Here is a 9,402-nt window from a genome sequence, read left to right as displayed (position 1 = left end):
TGAATTTGTGGTTAAATTCCTCTCAAGATGGAGAGGATGATACAAGTATGTTCATGATCATGACACTTTTTGAGTATTTTTGTAGACTAGTCACTAAAGGGCCCTTTTGTTATTTTGTCTATTGTTGTAATGTAGTATAAATTGAGCATTGTAGGGTTTATTTATTTAGTTTCTTAATGATATCAAGATAACACTCCTCTTAGAGAGAGAAAGTCCCAAAACCATAACTAGGGTCATATACAAGTGTGGAATCACTTGTGTGTTACATTGCTTGATACATTGGTGCTTGGGTGGTGACGCCTCTCTTGTGTCAAATATAAGAGATAGGTGATTATTGTTTGTAGTGTTAAGGGTCCAAGAGTGTCATATGTTCTTGGGTTCTTAAGATTATACCTCCATTTGTCTATCTTTCTATCTTTATTTTTTGTAACTGTTGGTAGTGTTCTTATTGTGTAATCTTGTAATTATTCTATTGTTGAAATCTTATTGTGTTGTTCACCTTCTTCTTGTTGTTACATTAGTTTGGGTTGGCTGTTTCGGTGTCAATATACCATTTATCTTGTATTCTTGTTGTTGGTAGTGAATCCGAGAGTGGTCACCAAAGGGTCCTCGGTTCTTCAAACTTGTGGACTATTTTGGTGTATGTTTTGTGTCTTATTGGTCTCTTTTGTATTATTTGGTATCAAATCAAGGTTAACAAAATCAATTTTGGAATTGTTATCTTGAAAATTAAAAAAAAAGTGAAAAAGAAGAAAAAAGAAAAAAGTTACTATTCATGTTTTCAGGGTTTTTCTATTTTTGAGACTTGATTTTTGTGTGTTTCTTGTGTTAGATCCTTGTTCAATAATACTATTAGAGTCTAGAAATTGAAAATCCGAGTAAAAAAGAAGTGTCAAAATCGAAAATTCCCAAAAAAATACTACACCCGTTTTTGACCCTAGGTCAAATTTTGACTTTTTTATTTTGTATTTTTCTTGTGTTTATAGTGTTAGATTTGTGTTCTCTAACACTAGAATTTGAGATAAAGTGGAGGTGATTTGAGCCATCCACCATTGTTGAGCTTGAGTTTGAAGAAACTTGAAGGTGGGATCTCGTTGTGGGTGGTTGTTTTAAACTAACGTGTGTTTTGTTTTATAGGATTTGTGTTGTATTATTGTGTGTCACATTATATACTGATTGGGTGTCTTGTTGGACCTTAACTTGAAGTGTTATTTTTGGTACAACCACAATGGAACCCGAGGCTTCAAATGCTCAAACAATCGACAATAATGCCATCAATCTCATTTTGGCTCTCCTTGAAACTATGTCCCGGGGTGTGGATAGGTTGAATGTGAGTCTTGAGAAATTAGATACGGATGTGGCATTAATGAGTGGGAGATTAGAACGTGTGGAAAGCCAAAGTAGTCAACCTTCCACCCCTCAAAACAATTCCCCAACTAATACTCCTGAGACCTTGCACCAAATGCTATATCCACCAATTGCAACAAATCCAACCAATCTTTATTCCCGAAGCCGAGAACAAGATAGACCAAACCATCCTCCTCTCCACAAAGTCCAACAAGAAGGGCTTGGAACCCAGATACTACCACCAAACCCAAACCCTCTCATCCAAACTCAACTTGACCAAAGACCTCACTATCCAAATCCAATCCCAACACTATAAGATCCACTTAACCTAAATAGACCCATTCCTGTTGAGTGCTATGGTAGGGGAGGAAAACATGATGGTTATGGGCAGTATGATGATGTTTACTTTAGGGAATAAAGAATGAGGGGTAGACATGGGAAGTTAGTCCGAGAGGTGAGAGATGGCCACCCAAACCGAGATGTAGTTCTCCATTCCATCAAAGTGAGCCTTCCCGTTTTCAAAGGTGAGAGTGATCCCGAAGCCTACCTTGCATGGGAGTCGTCTGTGACAAGATCTTCCAACTTAATGATATCACCGAAGAAAATAAAAGTTGCTATTATATAGCACACTTTGAAGGGTATGCTAATACATGGTGGGAGTATATTAAGCAATTTAGGAATGAGATGATTGGGGGACAACCTCCTCCTTGGTTTCGGTTGAAGAGCCTTATACGGCAAAGGTAATTTCCCGAGACTTATAGGCATGAGATCCTTGCCAAATTATACAATTTGAGGCAATGGAGCAAGAGTGTCATGACTTACTATGATGAATTTCAACAATTGATGTTGAAACTTGACCACTGAGGCGAGCAAGTAAGTCATGACATTGTGCGCTTCAGGGTTAGGTTAAACAAGGACATCTCCACTCAGATGACTCTTCACAAATTCAACACCATAGATGGCATCTTCCACGCGGCTTTATAGATTGAGAGGGAGATAAAAAAGAACTCATTCATGGCTGCCTAACCCGAGGCCACCAAGGCTGTCCAAAAACATTCTCCAAGGTATGAAGGTAAATTGAATTCTACTTTCAATCCCAAGGGGTTTCAATGCTTCAAGTGTCAAGGGTGGGGGCACAAGGCTAGTGAGTTCCCAAACCGAAAGAATATAATCCTAAGGGAGGGTAGATTGTACTATCTTGGAGAAGAGGTGGACATTAAATCAGTTAAGAATAATAGAAAACCACAAGATGGAGAGCAAAAAGAAGCCGAAGTGCAAAATAAAGAGTATGGCGAAGATATGTAGCCTCAAGAAGAAGATTGTGAAGTGCCTTTGTAAAAGAGGTGAGCCCGTGAATTTGTGGTCAAATTCCTCTCAAGATGGAGAGGATGATACAAGTATGATTATGATCATGACACTTTTTGAGTATTTTTGTAGACTAGTCACTAAATGGCCCTTTTGTCATTTTGTCTATTATTGTAATGTAGTATAAATAGAACATTGTAGGGTTTATTTCTTTAGTTTCTTAATGATATTGAGAACACTCCTCTTAAAGAGAGAGATTCCCAAAATCGTAACTAGGGTCATATACAAGTATGGAATCACTTGTGTGTTGCATTGCTTGATACATTGGTGCTTGGGTGGTGGATGCCTCTCTTGTATCAATTATAAGAGATAGGTGATTGTAGTTTTTAGTGTTAAGGGTCCAAGAGTGTCATATGTTCTTGGGTTCTTAATATTATACCTCCATTTGTCCATCTTTCTATCTTTATTTTGTTGTAACCGTTGGTAGTGTTCGTGTTGTGTAACCTTGTAATTGTTCTATTGTTGAAATCTTATTGTGTTGTTCACCTTCTTATTGTTGTTACATTAGTTTGGGTTGTCTGTTTTGGTGTCAAATACACCATTATATCTTGTATTCTTGTTGTTGGTAGTGAATCAGAGAGTGGTCACCAAAGGGGTCCTCGGTTCTTCAAACTTGTGGACTGTTTTGGTGTATGTTTCATGTCTTCTTGGTCTCTCTTGTATCATCTATCAAATTCGATCTCATTTTTTTAAAGTTTTTGAAGTCTTGATTTATAACACTGTATCTTTGCTTTATGAGTTGGAAACAAGACCCTGCCATTTAGCTTATGTAATCCCCTCCCCCCCTACAAAAATTAATGTATGGGAATGCCGTTAATTATTTGGATGATCAAGACGTGTGTGTTTAAATTTACTTTAGACATTTTCTGTTTGTTGAGTGCTTAAGAAAATGTTTTAAATGATTTGAAAGGCATTATGCATCTTATAGAATCACATATGATATGAACTGTGCTCATTTTTGTGATAGCATTGAGCCTTTAATTAGGGACTCATGATCAAAGAGTGTATTTGAATTTAGAAGTTGTCACAACCCGATCCGAGGCCCAGGCCGCAATGGGTATCCCAAACCACAAAGTCCCAGAGATACCCCTTAGCATAAGCATAAATCATAGATGTAAAGAGAAAGATAAACTGAAACAGGGGAAAGGCTCAAAATCAAATTTAAAACATCACTTCATCAAAACATAAACCGAAATCCTGTCTACGAAAACTTTGTTGAGCACTAATCTGTCTAAACTGGGATAAGGCCCCCGACCGGACCATGAAACTGAAAGAAACCAACATATGAATAATCGCATTTCCGAACAAGGGAGGCTCACCGACTCTGAATTCCGAAGAAGGTATACTTCTTAATTGGATGTCGGACTAAGCCTTAGAACCTACATTTTGAGACAATGCAGCCATCCAAGGACCGTCAATACTTGGAATGTATTGGTATATAGAAATGGCCAAAGAAAATAACTTTTAAATATCATTGTATTGAAAACATCATAAGAATCATAACATGGGTTCATATAACATCAAATAAGTCTAAAAACATGTAATTTGTCCCAAAACATAATTGAGGTTAAAGTGAAAATCTTGTAGTTCATGCTCTTGTAATTAAACAAAATCTCCTAACTTCACCTTTTAAGAGAGATTAAACGATTGTAAGTCAAACCCCATAAGATTTAGGTCATTCTATATACCTTTAATAGAGAGAATTTGAATCAAAGTTTACCCTTGGGTTCTCCTACATCCTTTCTTCTCAATTCTTGACTTGGATAGGACTTGACAGTGTTTTCGTGCTAATTTAGGGTTATCCCCACTTACAATGAACGTAATAGAATATTAGGGGATGATTTTAGGTGTATAAGGACCAAAATATCTCTCATGAATACCCTCAAAGTTGCAATACCCATCGGGTAACGGGCGTAGGGCATGACGCGACCCCAAACGCACAAGGGAGCCTTTGCAGCGCGACCCCCATCGCGAAGGCCTTACTTTACGGCATGACTCCTTCTCATGGAGGCCCTCGCGGCGCGAGGCCATTGTGTGATGTCCCCCTCGCATTGCATACCCTCTAAACTCATCTAAAAATGTCCCAAAGCCATTCTAACTCACCTTAAAGTGATTTGTCTTAGATCTAGGGGTATTATGGGCCTGTTTCATGCACTATTAAAGCGTCGGAAAGGCCGAGGTGTTACAAAAGTATACTAAATATGGGAAAATATTAAATATAGTATCCAGTTAATGGCAGCTGAGCCATTATTTTAAAATCCAGAATCCATTAAGTAGAAATCATGAATCCATTTTTGTGCAAGTTTTTCTTGCTCTTTTAGGTATAAATAATCATTAAGATTGATTTTTCTTTACATGAGAAAAATCAAGATATGTGTGTACTTATTTGTGTGTGAGAAAGCAAGATACGTGCATTGAAAGTTGACATCAGATTCTTAACTAGCTCCAAAGTAATGGAATTTTTCTATTTTATATGTACATATAATCACAAGACCTAAAAATTAACTTAATTGGATCTTTAATAAATTGTATCTTTCCGTTTATACGGCTCCACCAAGTGGCTAGATCTCAAATAAAATGGAGCAAATTTGTTAAGTCTAGACTATTATATTTTGTCTAAGTTAATTTTGTCTCTTTGCTATTATATTTGTTTTTTCTTATTCTGCATTGGAGAATTAAAACTACTTAGATGTTGAACATGGATATGCTTTGCATCTGGTTTGCACCATCCCGGACATGTCATCTAATGATAGTTCATCTAGTCACCCAGGTTCAATTTGTTGGGTTATTGGGTCTTTTTCCCTTCCTATGTGGATAAATGAAGCCCAATTTGGACCAACTCGCTTTTGCCCATAGGTCTATTACTATTGGGCATATATATTGATCTTTTTGGGTCTTATTCACCATCACAAAAAGAGAGTTTTCAGCAACCAAAGAGAGAAAAACAAAGCTGATTTTCGCACCTAAATTTCAGCCACAGCTGTCAACTTCAAATTGCAATTTCCGCTTCTTTTCTTTTCCGATTGAGCTAATTTTTGGAATTCTTGTTCCTCTCATCTCAATATCTGATTAGGAACTGATGGATCTTGATTTGGTGGCCTATAGCTCCTGTTCTTCATTTCCGAACAATAGCTACATTTTTTGGTGCTTTCACTCTTTATTTCTCTAGTGTTTAGTGTTGTGGTTTATGTATTATTTCTTGTTGTTTGGTACTTGTTTGGTGGTCATTTTGGAGGACAATATTGTAACTCTTTGGTGATTATAGTTGTGACACCCCAACTTAGGAAGGAGTCCTACATCAGCAAAACACAAGAGGGATGCTGGGTATATAAGTGAGAAATCCTTACTCTCTAGTGATGCATTTTAAAGCCGTACAGGACTGGGCCCAGATCGGACAATATCACTAGCGGGTTGGGGAGTGGCAGGGGTATCTCGCGCCTATGTGGTTCGGGATGCCCGTCGCGGCCAGGGCCTCGGGCCGGGTCATGACAGAATGGTATCAGAGCCGCTTCTGTGTCGTCCCTATCGATATGGGCTAGAGTTTAAACTAAGTGTAGGTAAATCTCGGTAAGGCGGGCCAAACCTCAGTTCTGAGTGTAGGTGAATCCCATTCAGTGGGGCAAACCTCAGCGAGGACGCTGAGTCCATAAGGGGGGTGTATGTGACACCCTAACTTAGGAAGGAGTCTCAGTAAAACACAGGAGGGATCCTGGGTATATAAGTGAGAAATCCTTACTCCCTAGTGACGCGTTTTAAAGCCGTGCGGGCCTGGGCCCAGAGCGGACAATATCACTAGTGGGTTGGGGAGTGGCAGGGGTATCTCGCGCCTGTGTGGTTCGGGATGCCCTTCATGGCCAGGGCCTCGGGCTGGGTCGTGACAATAGTGGAGGTTTGGTCCCGTTGTTTTTTACTCTTCACACCAAAGGATTTTTCACGTAAATTTGGTGTCTTATGTGATTGCCTTTATTCTTGCCCTATCGCATTTGTGTGGTAATTCATTTGTTGTCATATTACTTTGTTTTGCTTGGTTTTCTTGTATCCTCTTGGTTCAAGCTGAAATGGAAAGTTTAGTCTTGGGTATTTTCCATTGCTACCCCATCGGGCTCTTTGATTGTGTGCCCATCTTTCCTAACAATTGGTATCAGAGCGTTGGTTGTTGTTGATTGTCGATTTGAATGATGGAGAAAAATATGAGCAAGATGGTGTTTTTGAATGGTAGTAACTATCATACTTGGAAAAGCAAGATGAAAGATCTTCTATTTGTCAAGAAAATGTATCTACCTATGTTTGCATCTACTAAACCTGAATCCATGACATATGAGGATTGAGAATTTGAGCACTTACAGGTTTGTGGTTATATCAGACAATGGGTTAAAGATAATGTTAAAAATCATATTGTGAATGAGACACATGCTAGAAGTTTGTAGGACAAGCTCAAGACACTTTATGCTTCGAAAACTGGCAATAACAAGTTGTTCCTGCTTAAGCAATTGATGAATATCAGGAATGAAAAGGGCAGTCCTATTTCTGATCATATTAATAATTTTTAGGGTGTCCTTGACAGCTGTTCGGAATGGGTGTAAAGTTCGATAAAGAAATTCAGGGACTTTGGCTTCTTTGGGAAACTCTTCAAGTTTCTCTGACTAATTCTGCTCCCTGTGGTATTGTAACTATGGAATATGTTAAGAGTGGTATCTTGAATGAAGAGATGAGAAGAAGATCTCAGGCCTCATCTTCTTTATCTCCATACTCTGATGTTTTGGTTACTGAAGAGAGGGAGTGAAACAAGTCCAGAGATTCAAATAATAGAGATAAAAGTAGAAGCAAGTCAAGGTCCAAATTCAAGAATGTTACATGTGACTATTGCAACAAAAAGAGGCATATCATGCAATATTGTTACAAGCATAAGAGAGATATAAGACGGCAAAAGAAGGAAGGCAATAATGAAAATCGTGTTGCTATTATTGCTAATGATGATCTTCATGTTTCTTGTGGTGAGAATGACATTAATGTTATTCACGATGAGTCTAGCTGGTTTGTGGGTTTTGGTGCTACTTCTAATGTTACGCCAAAGAAGGAATTATTTTTTTCTTATACTCTAGGTAATTTTGGGATGTTGAAAATGGGCAATAATGATGAAATTAAAGTACTTAGAATTAGCATGATTTGTTTGGAAAGTAACAATGGTTCCAAACTAGTTCTCAACAATGTCAAACATACTCCAGATGTTCGACTGAATTTGATTTCTGTAGGAAGTCTTGATGATGAGGGTTATGTTAATACCCTTGGTGCTGGCCAGTGGAAGCTTACTAGAGGTTCGATGATTGTGGCTCGAGGTGATAAGTTGTCTAACTTGTACGTATTTTAGGGCTCTACTTCTAGAGGCTTGATAAACTTGGTAAAGAATAATACTTCATCAGAGTTATGTCATAGAAGGTTAAGTCATATGAGTGAGAAAAGGATTGATAGTTTGGCTAAGAAAAATTTGCTTTCTGGAGTAAAACAAGCAAACTTGAAGAAATGTGTTCATTGCTTAGCCGGTAAACAGAAAAGAGTTTCTTTTTAGAGTCATCCGTCTTCAAGAAAGCTTGATTTGCTGGAGTTGGTGCATTCTGATTTGTGTGGTCCTTTTAAAGTAAGGTCTCATAGTGGCTCACTTTACTTTGTGACTTTTATTGATGATCATTCACACAAACTCTGGGTATTTCCTTTGACGTCCAAGGATCAAGTACTTGATGTGTTCTAAAATTTTCAGGCCTTAGTTGAAAGACAAACAAGGAAGAAATTGAAATGCATTCGTTCAGATAATGGTGGTTGTATATTGGTCCTTTTGATAGATATTGCAGAGAGCAGGGTATTCGGCATCAGAAAACTTCTCCAAAGACTCCTCAGTTGAATGTCTTAGCAGAGAGGATGAACAGAACACTAGTTGAGAGGGTTAGATGTATGTTTTCAGATGCTAAGCTGTCAGATTCCTTTTGGGCAGAAGCACTTAATTCGGCCGTTTATGTTATCAATTTATCTCCTACTGTTGCATTGAATGGTGATGTCCCTGACAGAGTTTGGTCTGGTAAGAATACTTTTTATGATCATCTTAGAGTCTTTGGGTGTAAATCTTTTGTTCATGTTCCTAAGGATGAAAGGTCAAAGTTGGGTGTTAAAACTAGACAGTGTATCTTCATTGGTTATGGTCAAGATGAATTTGGCTATCGTTTCTATGATCTAGTGGAGAAGAAACTTGTTAGAATCCGCAATGTTGTGTTCTTTGAAGACCAAACAATTGAAGATTTTGACAAAGCTGAGAAGGTTGATTCTCAGAGTAGTGAGAGCCTAGTTGATGTTGATCCAGTTTCTTTAACTACTGCTCCTGGAGAAAATCTTCATGATAATGAAAATCAAGTTGATAATGAAGATGATGATCATGTTCAGAATGACCATCAAGAAGTTGTTGATGCTCCAGTGCAAGTTGATATGGTTGATCAGCAACCAGTTGTTGATACTCCAGAGAGTTCTCTCAGATGATCTACAAGAGAGAAAATACCTTTATCTCGTTATTCTCACATTGAGTATGTACTCTTGACTGACAGGAGAGAACCTGAGAGTCTTAATGAGGCCATGGAAAGTAAAGAAAAAGAAAAGTGGTTTGATGCTATGGAAGATGAAATTAAATTTTTGCAAAATAATCATACC

The sequence above is a fragment of the Capsicum annuum genome, unplaced genomic scaffold (assembly GCF_002878395.1).
Source record: "Capsicum annuum cultivar UCD-10X-F1 unplaced genomic scaffold, UCD10Xv1.1 ctg82723, whole genome shotgun sequence".
Lineage (NCBI taxonomy): Eukaryota > Viridiplantae > Streptophyta > Magnoliopsida > Solanales > Solanaceae > Capsicum > Capsicum annuum.
This window is presented reverse-complemented; position numbering follows the sequence as displayed.